Source organism: Mus caroli, chromosome 5 (assembly GCF_900094665.2).
Source record: "Mus caroli chromosome 5, CAROLI_EIJ_v1.1, whole genome shotgun sequence".
NCBI classification, from domain to species: Eukaryota; Metazoa; Chordata; class Mammalia; order Rodentia; family Muridae; genus Mus; species Mus caroli.
Window position 1 is genome coordinate 52,003,977 of NC_034574.1, and position 19,576 is coordinate 52,023,552.

General features: G+C 37.1%; 1 protein-coding gene across 4 annotated transcripts in view; it reads left to right on the plus strand.

Moving 5' to 3' along the window:
• Window positions 1–19,576, plus strand: part of Pcdh7 (protocadherin 7) — a 407,507-nt gene that overhangs the window by 299,875 nt on the left and 88,056 nt on the right. The window lies entirely within an intron of this gene.

The window sequence follows — 19,576 nt, forward strand, 5'->3', positions numbered from 1 at the left end:
TGTGTGTGTGTGTGTGTGTGTGTGTGTGTGTAATTATTATATATTATACATTATTATAGATTATATATTTTCAGTCTTGGTAGTCATTAATCCCCTCCAACACGCAATCCTGAACTGCAATCTAAGTTTGTAGCATTTCTGTCCTTAGTAACCCTGTGACTGAGCGGAGGAACTAACTATTCGGGATGGGTACATTTTAGGAGACAGAACAGTGTATTCAGTAATAAGATTGTCAATTGTATTCACTTGTCCACTAAGACAGAGCCTTTCATCATTTCAGAATTTTTTTTTTGCAAGCTCAAATTATCTCTCTTAGAGTCTGTTTCTAGAGCTGGTGAACTGAACTGTTTCATGGACCAATTTTAGTACAGGGAGGAGGCTGAAAATGGTACTGTGCCAGGGGACCACTCTTTTCAGAGTTCTGTGACTATTTGTGTCCATTAGAGATTCCATTCATTGCTTTGTTTCCTTTCAAACATTAGTTCAGCTATATGATACTAGATTATCATTTTTAAAATTTTTTTAATTAGATATTTTCTTCACTTATGTTTCAAATGTATCCCGACAGTCCCCTATACCCTTCCCCTGCCCTGCTCTCCAACCCACCCACTCCTGCTTTCTGACCCTGGCATACCCTGTACTGGGCATATGATCTTCGCAAGACCAAGGGCCTCTCCTCCCATTGATGGCCAACTAGGCCATCCTCTGCTACATATGCGGCTAGAGGCACAGTTTTCTACAAATTGTAAAGCCCAACGTGTGTTTATCTACTCGTCTTCCTTTAGTCTAGAAAAGTTCTCACTTAAAACTCTTGTCCAAAGACAAGCCAGGGTTAACTATAAAAGAAGGAGAAGGAAGGAGAATGAGAAGGATGTGAGAACTAGAAGAAAAAAAAAGACTGAAAGTTTTAGTAAATCCAATTACTTATGGCTTAGCAGCAGGAATTGAAGAGCTAATTTGCTTAGTAATGAACTTTATCTGCAAAGAGAAAAGGAAATATGACTATTACTGAATTCAACATCAATGTCTTATTTTCTAGTTTCAAACAACAAAAAAGCAGAACTCAACAGCACTAGTCACTAGATTTCTAGACAATAATCATTTTCCACTTTCTCAGAAATTACAGAATATGCAATGACCTAAACCCAGACAGAGTATGGACAGATTATAATATAAAATTTTAACAACCATGGCACAAATTACATAATAATTTCTGAACAAACAGGAGTTCTAAAGTCCTGACTCCTAAAAGAACCCTTGCATATAAGAAGGAACTATATGGTCATTGCTTTCAGGTAGATTTGCTTTTAAAGGTGTAGATTGGAAGTACTCAAAATCTCATATATTATAAAGATCAATGGGTTGCCTTTAGAAAATAAAATTCATTTACTACTGTGAAGATGTGGTGATTTGTTTGTGAAATGTCCTCCTCAGGGTCACATGTTTGTAAAAAGTTTTAAGTTCTCACTTAACACTCTTCTCCAAAGACAAGGCAGGCTTAACTATAGAAGAAAGAAGGAGAAGGAGAAATGGAAGGATGAACACACACACACACACTCAAGGAGGAGGAATTTTTTAAAAATAACTACCTAAAGAGGTGTTTAAGAGATGGATCTACAACTACCAGCCAAAGCATACATATGGAGGAATGCATGGCTCCAGCTGCATATGTAGCAAAAGATGGCCTTATCTGGCATCAGTGGAAGAAGAGCCCCTTGGTCCTCTGGAGGCTCAATGACCTAACATGGGGGAATGCTAGGACACTGAGGCAGGAGTGGGTTGGTGGTTGGGGGAGCACCCTCACAGAAGCAGGAGGAGGGAAGAGGGGATGAGGGATTTGTGGAGGGGAAACTGGGAAGGGGATAATAACATTTGAAATGTAAATAAAATAACTAATAAAAAGAGAGATGAACCTAAAGAGAAAACATCAAGTTGAATACTTGGTTCTGAGCTGGTGGTGTTCCTTTAAGATTGTGGAACCTTTAAGACATGGAAAGAAGTGAGTTACTGGAAGAAACATCCTGAAGTTCTTAGCTCCTCTTTCAAGGGCATCTGCCACTGCTTCTTAATCTGTGCAACTATGAGCCAGTGCCCTGCTGACACAGCTTGTTCCTGCTACCATGCTTTCCATGACTGTGAGGAACTGTGTTAACTCAAACTGTGAGCCAGAACGTGTACTTACTTCCTTAAGTTGTTTTCTAATAGCTTACCTGTACAGCAACAGGTAGGGAGCATAGCAATAGAGAAAGCAAATAATACAAAGGCAAACTTTTCTTTGCCTGTGAGACACTAGTCACTATGCTTTCAGAAAGCAAATAATAATATTTAAGGAGTGGTATACTTTGTAGGAAATGTTGCTACTCAGTGTGCTCATGGGAACATTTTTAATATCTGTAGACATATTTTTGTCACAACAGGTGGCATGTCGCTAATATTTATTGGGTAGTATTTATGAATGTTGCTAAATATCCTTTCCTCCATATTGTAGCACCAGAAAATAGGACAATACAACCCAGTTGTTAGTCCTATCAGCACAGGAAGCCAGATATAGTATTCATGGTGATCACCACAGCACTTAAGAGGTTTAGACAGGAAAAGTTCTGTGAGCCTGTGGTTAGCTTGGGCTACATATCAGTTTAATGAGCTATAACTAGTCGGACTCTGTCTCAAATCAAACAAAGAAGAGCAAAACCTGGAATAAATAATCATCTCAAGTAGGAGAATGGAGATTAGAGACAAGTGCAGAGACAGTTGGGGTACATGTCCCTAGAATATGAGATAGCTTACAGTAGGTGGGTCTAAAAGAGAAGTTATGACCAAACATGGACATATTTTGAACCAGATTAAAGAATTTCCATTTCTTTGTTATTGGTCTTTTTAATATTTTTTTGCAGAATATTTTTCACCTTAGAAAATAGAATATTAATATACTTTTATTATTCAAACTGTTATGTCAAATGTGCAATAGGCTTTTTGTTCCTTTCAAATGTAATTTTTTTCCCTTCAGTGCAAAAAAAAATTAGCAGAAAATTTTAGAAACATATTCAAGTTACTGCTCAGAAAAGTATTCTTTTTATCTGACAATTTTCTTTCAGTGTGTTTATAAAGAAAAAGAGACTGCTTCCTTAGATAAGTTCTGGATTTCTAGCGTCAGGCTTTCAGGATTCTGAAAGGATATTCCTCCATTACCTATTTAATTGTTTTTATGACATTTGTGATTATTTTAATTGTACATAAGTAGTATGCACTTTATGTTCTAGGATAAATAGCTTCTTTGCTCAGCCTCCATAAGAATCAAGATAAAATGTATATGTATTTATTTCACTTTTAATTAACTCTTAAGAAAGTTTACTTGCCTTGGTAAAATTATTTGTTTATAATTATCTGCATGTGTCACACCATGATAGACAACCTCTTAAGATCATAGAAGCCTTTGTTCTTATCAGATTAAACACCTTTCATAAAAGGGTTGGTCTCTAATTGTAGAATTGCATGTGCATAAATTATATGTGAAGTCATATATCTAAGGAAATCTCAAGTAGCTTTGATAGGGTCTTTAAACTTGTGTTCATATGATTTAATTTAAGAGTAATCCATTGCTGCTTTTGAACATTTAAGAAAAATGTTCAGTAAAACATTTTATCCTAAAACTAAGACAAAAATTCATAAACTAACACAATCTATTTTATAGAAAAAAAAGTGTTGAAATCTGATTTTTTTTTGCTGTGAAATATTGCCCTCACTTGAGATCCAGCTGATACACAATAGTAAATGAGACACAGATTTTTGAATGACTTTGTTTTAATACTTATTTGCCTACTTTTTTCTTGTTTGTAGCTCAGCCTCCTTTTTGTTAAGGTTACTTTGGGATGGAAAGCACAGTTAAAGGCTGAGCAAAGGAGATGGCTCATCAATAAATGTTCTTGCTACCAAGACTGACTACAGGAGTTCAATTACAGGGAACCCACATGGTGGAAGGAGACTTCTGATACCAGCAGATCTTAAGAAGTTCTTTGACCTCCACTCTGCCTGCTCTCTCTCTCTCTCTCTCTCTCTCTCTCTCTCTCTCTCTCTCTCTCTCTCTCTCTCTGTATGCGTACACAAAGAAAATCTTAAAACTACTCTTATCTAGCAATCTACCATAAGCCTAGCACTGTGTCTTGGCGCATCAGTCTTCTTCTTGAACAGTCCCTCCCCTTTCAACCTCCTCCCCTGTCTGTTCCCTACTTGATCCTTAGAGGCACAAGAAAATGCTTCTCTTCACCATAAATGGCCTTCTCTCCTAAGTAGCATCCATGCACTTTACATAGCTGTAAAAGGGAACCATTGGTTATCCTCATTAGTATTTTTTAACAATAAGTACCATGGTAAATAACAATCATGTGTATTCCAATGTTCAAATGTTTGATTTTTTTTCAAATTCCCTATAATATTAGCATAGGCAATTCATTTTAAAAAGGAGGACAACCAAGTAAAATCTTGCTGCTAGCTGCTCAAAACTTTTCCCACAAACTTCAAATAAACTTTTGAAATTCGAAAGGGTTGTGATCGAAGAAGTCTTATTTGCTTATTTGCACTGCTATCGTGGAATTTTCAGGATGGTAGAGGGCCACTGTGATTTCTCCATCCTGTCTACATTCATTCTGTAATCACACCATCTGTTTCACTTGAAATGGCTGACTCTGAGGGCATGGAGCACATCTTATCTGTGAGATGCTATATGTAAGTGTGGATTTTCTGTCAGCACTTAAAAAAATAACAGAAATTCAAATAGGGTTGATTTAAGCCTCCCTAGTCAGCAGTTAGCCTTGGTGATAGGAATCAGTCTTTCAAATGGTAATTTGCACCTGTTACCTTCATCCACAGGTTGGAAAGTACTGGCACCTTAATTAATTACACCCCTGTGATGTGAGAGAATGTATTTTCAACCCTGAGACAAGGAGGCTGGGACATAGAACATAAGCAGCTTTTCTGAGTTTTCAAAGCAGAATTTTTGGAGAAAGAAATTACAATTCAGCTGACTTTTCGTAAAGAGATTGACAGCTTAGAATCCAAGTCTCCCTTCGACATGGTGAAGGAAGGCATGCCTTTCAGTAAGAGATATGCTTGCCCTTAACGAATTCTAGAAGCATCCATCTGATATGACCTCAGAGAGCATCTCTGATCCTTAATAACATTTTTGCTCTCTGTTTCAGCGGTAGCTGACAACATCTGAGAACCACAAGCAGGTGGCATGCAAATTAGCTTTAGGTACAGATGACTGTAGACTGCAGTACCCCAAATGGTAATGCTGCTGTGTAATTAAGCTGCAACTAAGTGGCAAGGACCTGACATCAGACAATCATTTAATAGAGGAAAATGGGAGGTGGTTCATTATTTCAAACTGTGTTGCTTAAAGTTCCTTGAGGATGTGGAAGGCTTTCCTTGGCATTCGGATGATCTCAAAATGTTTTGTGTAATTATTTTTTGGCAGGTGTAGTAAAATGTTTCTGATAGTGGTAAGTGTATCCTTGGCAGGCATCATTAGTTGTTCATAAGAAGTGTAAGGGGACTTTCACCTCTGATTTTTCACTGTCAGAGAACATGCTGCCTGAATTTATATGTTTCTTGGAGCTTGGAAAAGAAACAAAACCGTAAGATAGGCTAGACAAAATCCTCATAAGGTGTTATAAATATGTAGGCTTCATTCTTTTAGTAATAAAATAGCTTAATCTGGATTTGGCTAAGTGCTGTGCTGTCCTTTTCTCCACTGAAAATAAAAGCTAGGAAACTATTGCTCTTTGGGTACAGCGCGACAATAACTTATTTAAATCACAGAGTACACTAAACATACTTTAAATCCTAAATGAGGCAAATTTTGTTAAATCAGAAAGAATAATTGAGCTAGAGAAGACTACTATGATTCCTTGGTCTTCCACCGCAAGCAATTCCTGAGGTCTATTGAAGACCTATAGTGCTCACACTTGGGAGTAAGAAAAACTCTAGGCTCTCATACTTTATTCTTTACATCTCCCTGCCAGTTCCTGTTTGATTCTTTAGTTAAATTGATTATGTTATAATTATCTTCTGTAATGTCTTCATTTTATGATGATTTACTTTTATTTCTGTGTGTGTATGTGAGTGTGGGTGTGTATTGGTGTATGTGTTTGTGTATATGTTTGGATGCACAAGATAGTAAGAAGACATTAGATCCTCCGGAGCTGAGGTTACAGTTGGTTGAGAGCCACCCTATATTGGTTCTAGGAATAGAATCAGGTCTTCTGGAAGAGAGCAAAGAATCTTTTTTTTTTTTTTTTGACCAGTCCTTACCTTTTCTCATTACCTTGGTTGATTCTGTTTCCTTCAAATCTCTTTTTTAAAGTCTGTGACTCTTGGTGTTTTTCTTGTACAGTTATGAGAATTAAGATGTAATAGAATGGGGAACAAATCCCAGATACTAGGCAGATGCCAACAAGAGCCTGCTGACAGGAGCCTGATATAGCTGTCTCCTACAATGCTCAGCAAGTGCCTAGCAAATACTTGAAGTGGATTCTCACAGTCATCTATTGGACAGAGCACAAAGTCCCCAATGAAGGAACCAGAGAAATACCCAAGGAGCAGAAGGGGACTGAAGCCCCATAGAAGGAACATCAATATGAACTAACCAGTACCCTCATAGCTCCTTGGAACTATACCACTAATCAAAGTAAACACATTGTGAAACTTGTGGCTCTAGCTATATTTGTAGCAGAGGATGGTCTGGTCGGTCATCAATGAAAGACCCTTGGTCCTATGAAGGCTCTATGCCCCAGTATAGGGGAATGCCAGGACCAGGAATGGGAGTAGGTGGGTGGGGGGACAGGGGGAGGGGAGAGGGGATTTTTGGAGGGGAATCTAGGAAAGGGGATAAAATTTGAAATTTAAATAAAGAAAATATCTAATAAAAAAGGAGAAAAGATGTAATCGGCATAGGTATACTGAAAACCTTTAAAGAGCCCTAAATTAAAATGCTGGGCCTAGGGATGGTAGTGGAAACTGACCCAGGCTTTGAGGGTGCTTCTCCTCAGGTCTCTATGTCACTGGATATCTGCCCTTAGGAGCTCCTGAGGCCTCAAACCTTCTCACTCCTTATTCTCTGTTCATGTATCTGTTTAGCCTCACTCCATGATTATTTTTAAATAGGAGAAGAAAAAATACAGAAGCACATGTATATATAGAAATTCCCTCTAAGTTTTGAAGAAAGGAAATCGCATGTGAGACCTCTGTGTAGATGCTGAAGTTCTAAGGGATTCACCTCTGAAGGAATAGGGTATCCTGGCTTTTTTATCCCCTCCTTTGCTTCTTGGCTTATAGTGTGAGTGTTTTTCTCTTCGCTCTGTTTCCATTCTGGTATTCCAGCTTTGCTTGAGGTACAAAGACCTGTAGTACTGGGATGGAGCTTCGGACTCCATGACCCAAATAAAACTTTTCTCTTCTTAAATTAGTTGTTTCCGTTGTTTCATTGTAATACTGGAAAGATGACTCATACAACTAGTATAAATCTCTTTTACTTTTTGTTTGTTTTGTTTTGTTTTTGTTTTGATGCTTCACTTTATTTTGCATTCTTCTACCCAGAACACATATCCACCTTGTATTTAGCATGTTAACATCCACATCTAACTGTGTCCACAGCTTCAGACTTTACAAACATAAATTACATTTAAGATTCCTGATTGCTGGAAGCAGTGTAATTCTACACAGGGCTTGGGAGCATAGCAGCACATCATACTAGTCAAATCAGGGCACAGCCTTGACTTGAACAGTCTAGCAAGGAGAGATAAGTAAAACTGCTGTATTAAAAAGGTAGTATTGCTTTGCTGGTTTCTCTCCCATGTTTTCTTTCCGTCAGAGTGATTTCTCCTCAAACAAGCTGTTCCCATTTGCTCATGCATCATTCTGATCAAATCAATATGGTACCTCCCGTGCCTCCCGTCGAAACTAGAGAAATGCCACCAAGCGAGTTGGCTTATTCTTAAAATGATAATGTTGATCTTCCAAAGCATGTTTTAATATCTCTAAGAATCAATAAAGTCTATCTAAAGGGTATAGAACAGGCTGAGGATTTAAACAACCACTCGTGGAACTGAGTATTTTTATTTTTTATTTTACTTTTATTTTTTCTCTTCGGGAGACATGGGTACGACAGGGACAAATGGCAGCAACGGGGATGGGAAAGTTAATCATAAAGGTAATCGTGTGAATCCAAGCAGCATTCCCTCTGCAGCAGGCTACAAGTGCTTCTGATTGACAGGCTGTTCAGAGAGTCAGTGTTCAGGGCGATAGGCACCAAGGTTTCCTTTACTGCATCTGCAGCCTTGCTCCATGGTGTAGCGTAGAGCACTCAGGCTTAAACATGTACTCCTGTTCCCAGGCTCCATTTTATACATTTCTTTATTGGTGATGGCCATTGTTTTATTTTCCATGTTCTCTGTTTCCTAGGTAAGATAGGATAGCAATGATTAACATTGTATTTGCAGATAGCTATTCAATCACTGAAGTCATGATATTGAGTCAGGCATTTATATTTATAAACACCAACGATAATACTTGGCCTAAAACAAAAGTCCAATATCTTTTTTTATCTTTCAATGGTACATTGAAGATTAATTACAGAAACATAAAGACTAGATTTTTGATGAAGAAATTTATAATTCCAAACCGCCATGTAAGTTTATGGGAATTCATGTGTGTATGTGTGGATATTAATGAAGAGCTTATGCAGATTGTTCCAAGTAAAGGGACATTTGTTAAAGCTCAGTTTATTATTTTTGTAGATAAACACTAAGCCTTGTGAAAGGATCATGATATATGGAAGTTAACCTCGAGAATTTTACCTCTAAGCAAGAGAAAAATAACAGAAAAGTAAATTAGATATAGTAAACTACAATAGCTATCTCAAGGCCACAAGGGAAATAAAACAATATTCAGTGGATCTGATGAAAAAGGAAATCACTTTCAACAAAATAATACATAAAAAGAAGTTAGAATCGCTGCAAGATATACTGTTTCTGTGTCAGGCTTCTCACCAAGCACCATAGCATAGAAAACAGATACATCCAGTAAAAAGAGAAGACAATGGAAGGTGGTTATATCATCATTGAAGAATGGCATGCCAGCGGGTAGTGATATCTTAGGGAAATTCTCAAAGAAAACAAAAACCAAATACTCAACTCTTGCCACTCAATATTATAGTATGGATGAGTATAGAACATTGCAAAATACTGATATGGACAGATGTCCATTTCAACTTAGGTAAGCAATAGGACCTAAAGGTTTGTACAGTATATGTTGTACACTTTCACCTTTGAAAGACCAATCTGACAGGAACACATTGAAGTAAAAGAAAACCACAGGAGGGGCTCTGTGAAGATAACTTGTGATAAAGATCGTGTTTGTGCATGAGACTAGCAGTACAACAATTAGGATTTACCTAGAATGTACAGAATGCAGTGGGGAATTTGGTGTAGTGGCCCTTTGAGGGTACGAATGGAGCCATTCACTGTAAAAGAACAGAGAAGTCAAGTTAGACTTATGAAGGCCACCTGCGGTAGTGATTTAAATGTAATTTTATTTTGTTCTGGGTATGTTTTTCTTTCATTTTATTCATTTTTTTTCTGAGACAGAGGCTCAATGTGGAGCCATAGATAGCCCAGAATCACTTTGCAGACCAGGCTAGGCTCCAATTCACATAGATCTGCCTACCTCTGTCTCATACATGATAGGATTTTAAAAAGTGTACAAGCACACCCAGGCTCAGTGAAATTTTCGAAGTTCTTAAAAATATTTTAAAAGTGCAAAGATAAACAGAAAAATGAGTATTACAAGGGATACAGATTTTGAGTCATATACAAAGATGATTTTAAAAATGCACTGATGCGTGATCCTTTTTTAAAATAAAAGCTATATCTGAAGCCATGACATTGCTGAGAAAATTAACAGAAGAACAGGAAAAAAGAAGATGTTATAGAGAATAAGTAAGCTTAGTGTGGAGAGGAGGTAGAGTCTGAGTGGGCGCACTATCTCTCAAGAGAAGAAAGGGAAAGTAGGGACTTCCCACCTCAGTAACTTCCAGACTTCCTACAGGAAGAGGCCTGGGGCCATTTGATTTACAAAGTGGACCTCTGATAGCATCCACAACTTCTCTCAGATGGTGAAGGTATGAGTTAAGGGGAAAGAGGAGGAAATTGGGTAGGAGCAGAGAATAGAAATATCTGATCTTGAGAGGGCAAAAGGGAAGAAACATAACAACTTCAAGAAAAACTCTTGTGTGAAGGTGACACTCTCTGTGACAGAAGATGTCTACATAGTTAAATAAGTAAATAGTAAGTAATAGTTGTGTCTGCCACTACGACAAAAGAATAAGAGGTTTATGAGTATAGCAGCTGCCACATTTGAGGGTGGGAAGAGATTCAGCTGCGCAGAGATACAGTCATTCTCAAGACGGACAAAGTGATATTCTGTGAATTTTATGCGACTCCATGAAAATAGACACAAGTTATGTCTACCTTCATATATACTTGGTTTTGATATTCCCATAAAAATGACTGTTTTACATAAATGTTATAGTTCCTGGCTTTTTATTTTCTTTTTGTATAATAATCTCCTGTGAGAATCTGTAAAACCTGGATTCTGATTTGATATTTTGTTGACTAAGTGTTTTTTTTTTCATTTCCTCATTCTAGAAAGTCAGTGACACCAGTTTACCCTTTTATGGATTAAAAAACACATTAATGACAGCAAAATCATAAGACAATAAATTACTACCACCCTTCCGCATCACATTTATTACTAACTGCTAAGCAGTAAAGCAAACGAAAGAAATGAGTATTCGTAGTAGTACAATTTGTTATCTTAAAAAAAACAATTATAACAATATGGAGATAATTAACTGGTTATTTTTAGTTAAGTTTGGAAACAGTGCATGGAAAATAACTACGAGATCCACTGGGCTTTGGATCCTTTAGGGAGAATGGGGAAATGTATTTGTGACTTTTCTTTTAGCTGAGACAAATGAACACGGTATGTGGGGTGGCGTTTTGGTCCTCCCATACTTCCCCTCAGTTTGGTGTCTAGATAGTAATAGTTAGAATGAATTGCCTGAATACTTCCTTTCACTTTTTGTCTATTTTTGCCTTTACACTTTTCATCATTCTTCTGTGTCCTAGAAGAAATACACACCATAGAGAGATTTCAGAAGGCCAAACAGTCATGAAGGAATGTATAAACTCAAGGTACCTTCTGACTGTATCCTGGCTGAGGGGGTGACACAGAACCTACTGCAGCTTTAAGAAAGAAAAGCAATTTGACTCTCTGTTCGATTGATGTGTTAGTTAGCTATTTTATTCCCCAAGGTGTAATCTGTAAATGTCTGACTTTCTGATAAAATTTGTGCTGCTTTCTTGGTGTGTCTCTTTTTCTCTTTCCCGTTTGGAATATTTGGAGACTAGATCAAAATTTTTTCAGGGATTATTATTAATATTATTATTATTTTATGTGATGGCAAAGCTTCAATAATGGCAGGGTTTAAAAGGGAATTCCACACAATCTGTCCCTAGGAGCACACAGGCACATGCATGTTTTCAGGGCAAACAGGAATAAACAGAGGAGCATAGAGGTTCCAGGATGTGGAAATAAGTCAGAAGTTTCACCAAGAAGCCGGGCCATTCCCTGCTTACTTGGGAGATGTCACAATGTGCTCTTCCAAATGATGACGGCATTTAGAGGCCTTTGTCGAATTTGGTTTCTGATTTTCTACTTTCTTAGAGATGTCTGATCGTGGCACATATTTGAATGAAACCTTCAGTATCAGGCAGTAATTTACTCTGTGTATCCAATTACTGTAACATACCTGTCTCCTAATTCCCAACACCTGAAGTGTTTCACTTGAGCCATGGTGTTCTTCTTCCACAGGCTGCGCTTGAAGGTAACATTAGAAGAATCAGTGTTGCTAGTTCTTTTATAAGATGGGAGGCTTTTTCTTAAAACCATAAAAATGAAGCACAGAGATCCTGTGCTACATGACGGAACATCAGTTTTACCAGGATTTGAGGGGATGCTGGTGTCAGGTTTCAATAGCATCCTCAAGAGGGCACTGTCACCTGTTTTATATACTTTATCACTTCTGTTCTTTTATTAAGACCCCTGAAAATACTTGAAGGGAAATTTTAATCTATTTTCATTGAGAATTTAATGTTTCATCTTTTGTATTTCGCACAGTGCTGTTCTCTGCAGCAACCCCTGTCTGTTCATTGTTACCAGCCATGTACTGACTTGTATATCATTATATGAGCTTTACATTACTGACATTCCACAGGTTACCCCAGCTAGGCTAAAGAGTCCGGTCTAGGCTTGTTTCCTAAGCATCTTATAGAAGATAGCCTCTTAATATGGACTTTCCACTTTTCTTTTTTAAAAATGCTCATCTTACTTTGCACACTCCCTTTGCACACCCATGCTTGTTTGTGGCTTTCCATGGACAACTAGCTTTGCCAATTAGAGAACTGGAATGTGGACCAAGGACTTCCTATGCTTGGGTTGCTGTGATGATTATGAGAGTGGTTTTTGAAAAACAGGCTAGCTTCATTCATCTTATGTTTGCAAGTTCCGCCACTGGGGTTGTTTTTATTAACAAGTTTGTAGTTTTTCTACATTAAGAGGTTGTTTAATGCTTGAAAGTTTTTCAAAGTATGTATAGTTCTTTTCATTTAATAGGAAATTTTTTTAATATATCCACTTAAATGTATTTTCTGAATCGTACATGTGAACATGTTTTATTACATTTTGTGCTTATTGCCTTCATTGCACAGATAAGCAGAAATTTCTAAACTATAACAGTATAGACACTTTACAGTGTTACTCTTATAAATGATATTTATTTTCCAGTATAATAAACCATCTCTATTGCAAATAAAATTGAAGAAGGAAGACAAAATTAATCATAGCATCTATTTCCACTGTGCAAAAAAAAAACCTATCCATTATAAATGCAACATAGGGATTTTAACCAACATATGCACTGTTTAATAATGGTTATAAAAGCAAAAGAAGCCAAACAGGTCACTATTGCTACTAAAACATTCTGTAAATAATGATGCTGAATTGTAATTAATTCTGATAAACTTAGGTAGTTAAATTTTAATGGCCTTAAGGTAACAAAATAACTTGAAAGGTTTAGGGTTTTTTATAATATTTTTAAATAATATTATTTTCCAAGCTGTTGAAATTTTCTTTTCCCCATGATTTCCTTAGGCTGACATAATAAACAATTGGGGAAAAAACAGATGAAATGGACTCTAATTCTGGAAGATTAGGCTGATGAATGACTTCATGTGTATTTCTTTTCTCAGCTGTTGTTAAGGATAAATATTCAAAACCAAATATATCCTTTCTATACACTGTGCTATGATGTCATTACCAGTTTATAAGTTCAAAGTTCATGCTAGTATTCTCAAAGCTTGCTCATCATGGCCTCCCTGGCTTTGCTGCTGGCACCAGCCGTAGAACATGAACAGCTGCACACGCTGGACAAACGTTTCCTGTGATGGGAGCTGCCGTCCCAGCCTCCCACTGATTATCTCATTCCTATTGCTCCATAGGCATAGGACAATTGTCATTTTTACCCTTCTCTAGATTCATGGTTTAAGCTGTGCTCATTAGTAATGAAAGAGAAATACAGAAATGGCAAAGAGAGAGAGACTATGAAGATAATATGTTAGATTTATTAGGGGCTGATTTAGTTTCTGAGTTTTCTCCGGAGTTTATCATTTGTGCACGTTGAAACCAATGTGATTTGTAGTGTCCTGATCTTGTTACACTGGCTGTCTCCCATAAGGGCAAAGACAACTATGTCAGACGCCTTTACCTGTAATGAAGCCATCTTGATCATTCCTTGCTTGAGGCTACCAGTTATTTTAATTGAAACTTACTCAGAGTCAGAAATATTGTCATTTATTAGAAAATACATTTTGCTTAGCCTTTGCACATAAACATTAAAAGGCTTCTGTGTATGTGTGTGCAGGGCTACTGGCTGAATCCAATGAGTATGCTTGGCCTGTCCAGTGCTCTAAGACTATGTTAGATCCTTTAGCCCTTAAACTATTCTTTCCAAATGTCTTTGACACTGATGATGCATAGTATTTGTGCCAGTATAATATTATAGTTAAGAAGTTATTGGTGGAATGGCGAGATGACATAAGTAATAAAAGTGTTTACTGCCTAGCCAGACTATCTGAGTTTGACTCCTGGAATCCACATGGTAAAAATAAAGTACTAACTTCCAGATTCTTGAGTGGTCACCTGATCTCCACATTTAAGCCACAGCACTGCCCTCTAAATAAATAAACAGGTGCAAAGAAGGCATTATCTATCTGAGCAATTGTTGGGATATAGCACACCATGTTGTTTTGCAGTTCTATTTCTACTATTCAGATAAGAATCTGGCAGTCATGTGCCTTTGAAATGGGTGTGTAACAATTGAATAGAAGATAAAATAATTCATTTCGAGTTTAGTTTTGAAGATGAGATATTGATACACTCAGTTCTTTTGCTGCAAAAACCTAAAGAGGGCCAAAGGTGGAGACCCATGCCTTTAGTCACAGCACTAGGGAGGTAAAATTGAGAGGATATGTATGAGTTCAAGGCCCTCATGATCTAAATAGAGAGTTTCTGGACACTCCTCACCACCACATCACAGCCCCAATCAAAACCAACAAAATAAAACATACACATGCATGCACATACATATCCTCTCCCACCAATGCATCCAGCAACCCCCAACACACACAAACAACAAGCAAAAACAAACAAAAATTCCCCGGTGAACAATAAAAAGTTAGTAATCAGAGAATTACAACTTAGGATAGAAACATCAGTCAGTCTGCATTCAGTAGAAATTATGTTTGAATAGGACCTGAAAATATTGACACTCTCTAATCCACGATAATATCATTATTACTAATCCTCAGGCTTGATGTCAGTTAGAATCTTTCCTTGTCAGTAGAATTCAAGGCTAATTTGCTGTGATTAGCATAGAATTATTCCACAGGCATTCTGTTCATTTATGCAAGGACAGAGCTGTTAATTCCAATTCACTGTGTTTATAGGGGATGCCCAGGAAAGTCCTCAGAAACTAAGGACAAGCTTTCAGCAGAAATAGTTTATTTTTCCATATGCCTGAAAGTGAGCTTTCCTGAAAAAGGCACCCCACTGGCACCGCTGCAAAGAGAGAGAGGTTAAGTGTGATTCCTTAAGAAAGGTTGTTGTAGCCACTCACAGAAAATGCACTTACCCCAGACCACTGCAAACGCCGCCACCATAGAGTCCAGTAAGAACATCATATCAAAATGCTACCCTTGCCGAGCCCCACAATGGAGAAGAATAAAAAAAAAAAAAAAACCTTGAAAATAAAAGGACCTATGAGGAGAGAAACAGTGGTGATGGCAACTAGAATGCAGGGAAACACACAAACAGAAAAACTAGTGGTGGATGCAATTTAAAAGTGAAGATTAATTTTGCCACTTGAAAGGATTCTCGAGAAAGGTAAGCCACTGTGAGAAAAGAGTTTCTTTGAGCACTGGGGTCACTGTGTTGGTGTGAGTAAGTTTAACCCAGGTCTTAGCAAATTGGTCTAGGGCATGGGATTCTACACTTTGAAGGTGGAAGAGACAGGTTTCTAGTATAGAGGAACCAGATATGCAGCTATGTGGGCAACCACAAACGAGGTATACTTTTTACTGGCTCAGTGACTTCTCTTTAGTAGCTAGCAACAAGGGGACTGACATACATGGCTACCATTGTTTTAACCTATTAACTGCATTGCAGGTAACAGGGAACTTGACCCAAATTCAAAACAAATTAATCCAGATGCAATGAGTTTGCTCTGTAGATTGCTTTGTGTGTGTGTGTGTGGGGGGGGGGATATTAAAGGGATTGTGGACAGAGCTCTGATTTAGGACACCTGTCTAGCACTCATGAGATTGTGGCCTTGGGGTGCCAAAAACCTCAAATAACAAAACCAAAATGAAACTGTCTTTTCCTTTAAATAGCCCTACTTGCAGTAATCTAGTGTTTAACCCGAAGTCATCCTTGTAAATGAAAATAGCTCATTAACAAATAGGAATCCAGCAAATGACTGCAGTGAGAGGAGCCACAGATAGCAAGCACAAGTGTGTCCACAGACTGTGCCTGTGCATTAGAATAGAAAGGCCTTTGTTCCGGACACACTGCAAACTTTGTGGAATTTGATGAGCTGCCGCTACTGCCAGTGTCTGCCTGCATGACGTAGCTGTCATTGGAACCCCGGTGTAAGACTGCATTTCAGAGTGTTTGAAGGAGGAACAAACAAAGGAATACAATGTAATGAAATCTTTCCTTCTAAAATGCAGACAGATTTTATTACAGTGTTCACTTGATTCTATTTTTAATGTTTCACTATAAGGCAATGTATTATTGGAACATAAAGTCGTGCTATATGTTTTAATATGATGTGAAATAATAAAGTTAAGCTAGATGGTATTGCTATCACCTTAAGAACATAACTTTTGGTGATTAGAACTTTGGAAATTTATTCTTAGCAGTAGTAAAATTAGCTGTATTCCTAATTATCCATATTCAGCATGCTGGAATTTTGATGTGAAAAAAAAAAAAAAGAACATTGAGTCTTCTTTGTCTTACCTAGTTGAAGATTTTTACCCTTTACCTATCAACGTTGTCCATGGCTTCTCAACAGGTCCTGGATTCTGGCAAGCACCATCTCCTGCTGGTTCTCTGTGCTTCTATTAGATTCCGTAACTGAGAGAGAACGGGTGCTACTTACCATTTATCTCATTGTGACTGGCTTGTTTTAGTTAGAGTAAGATCCAGATCCATGCATACTATCACAAAAGACAGAAGTTTGATTTTTTTTTTAGACTGAACAGTATTTTACTATGTACATTTCTCTATCCACTCCTAGATTGATAGATATTCAAGATTAATTAATATTAATTAAGCTTGTTAGTATAAGCCATGTGAACATGTACTATAGACATCTGTCATGTATACTAATTTTATCTGTTTGTAGTACACACAAAGAAATGTGATTGGTAGCTCATATAATAATTTTGGGGGTAGGACATCATGCTGCTTTCCTAACAGCTAAAGCTGTTATTTGATTTTGTTTTCATGCATTTTTCTACTGTTTCCCAATTTTATTTTCAATGCCATTAACTCAGATCTTTTTTCCCATGCAAACTGCAAAACTCAGGTTACCTTCTGCTGATTCTCCTCTGTATCTCCCACCTTCTGTATTCTTTATTTATTGTGTTTATTGCACTTTGTATATCAACACACACTTGCTATTTATCATTTATCAGCTATAGTTTTATTTCTTGCTGTCATGTATTTATGATTTATTCCTATAGCTAAAATTTATTTTTTAGGGTTTAGTAGCTATATTTCACCATACTTCATAATTCCTCATTACACTTAACAAAATGCATTAATATTGTGAAACTCTAAAACTGAACTTTAATGACTATCTGGAGCTATTTTCAGCAATAACAATGATAAAGTTCATACTGAAAACAGTTGTAGCACCTGGACCCTGGAGCAATGCTTACTTCCATAAGCAACACAGAAATGTTGGGGTGTTTGTACACTCGATCTGAAGTGAGTGTGTTCAGGTTCCCATGGATAAAAGAGTTAGTAACTATCATAGTAAAGCTGGAGTTCTAAAGGAAGCAAGAGATACAGGTTTTTCACATCATGAAATTGGATTTCATAGAGGGAGCATGGCTGTAGCTTTAACAATGTCAACATTAAAATCTGAAAATATATATATATATATATAACTTCTCCCTTCAAAATATAATGCTAGATTTGTTCATACAACACTACTTCGGATTTTGAAAATTATGGAAACAAGTATTGATTTTTGAGGTACTTATGTAATATATTCATCAGAAATTGATATTGTAAAGAATAATGTTTAAATGCCCTTAGTTGTCAAAGACTAACTACACAACGTGGAGTCTACAAGATCTTTGGTCAATGATACATTGCATAAATCCAATTGTAGATAATGTCAGCTTTGGGGAGCAGATTTCTAAAATCCAGAGATAGAACCTTTTTCATTCTATAAAGGCCCCGGCATGATATACTTCCTATAAATAAGATTACAATATAAGGGCAGTAAAATCTTTAAGTATTCTTTTGAAAATTTAGTTAATTAAAGGAGTTTGTGTGTGTGTGTACTGTGTGTTTGTGTGTGTGTGTACTGTGTGTGTGTATACTGTGTGTTTATGTGTGTGTGTGTGTAATGTGTGTGTGTACTGTGTGTTTGTGTGTGTGTGTACTGTGTGTGTGTGTGTACTCTGTGTGTGTGTAGACTGTGTGTGTATGTGTGTGTGGACTGTGCAAGTGTGTGTGGACTGTGTGTGTGGACTGTGTGTTTGTGTGTGTGTACTATCACTATGCACACTCACATACCATGAAGCATGTGTACTTGCCAGAATATAACTTTCAGAAGTCGATTTTCTCATTTCCATCTTCTTGAAGCAGGGTCTTTTTGCTATGCTGCATACTTTAAATAGTTGACCTGAGAACATTTGAGCACCTTTTCCAGGTTTAACCTGCCTTCTCTCCTTGGGGATCTGGGATTGCTGGTTTGAGTCTCCACATCTAATAGATTTTGGTAGATTCCACAAACGAATGGGTTAATTTTAAAACTTTCCACATGCTTGTCTAAGATGAAATACTAGATTAATTATTATTCAGATATGATAATGTATTCCTCAACTTCTAGCCTGGGTGAGTGATACTTACTCTTGTATTTCCTTCAAACATAAATTGATCCTAGATGTCCTAGTGGTTAAGAGAATCGGCCACACTTTCAGAAGTCCTGGATTCAGATCCCTGTACCAATGCAGCAGCTAACAACTGTCCGTAACTCCAGTTCCTGGGGATCTAAGACCGTCCTCTAGCCATTTGCAGCCACCAGATACTCATGTGGTGTAATGCATACATCAAGGCAAACTACGCTCTCTCTCTCTCTCTCACTTTATATATATATATATATATATATATATATATATATATATATATCCAATACTCTTCAAGAAGTGAATTTAAAAAAATGAGAATTAAAATAAGTTATCTAATAGGCTATTAAATTTTCATTGTATTTTAAAGGCTGAATAACAGAAGAAAGTGAACAATTTATGCTTAAATTTATGTACATTATAGAGAAGGCTTTAACATTTTCTAATTATTAATGTTTTTCATCAATCACTAGAGCTAGCTAAAGGGGTTTTTGTTATACCTGGGATCTAGCTGAGTTCAAAGAATGTACACTGTGGAAGTATTATGTGACACCAAAAGTAACAATATTTTCCTTCTTTGGATATATGATGCATGAATAAAATTTAAGAAAAATTATGGTAACACTATAATGAAGTTTTGTTTTATTAGATATTTTCTTTATATACATTTCAAATGCTATCCCAAAAGTTCCCTATACCCCCTCCTCCGCCCTGCTCCCCTACCCACTCACTCCCACTTCTTGGCCCTGGCATTCCCCTGT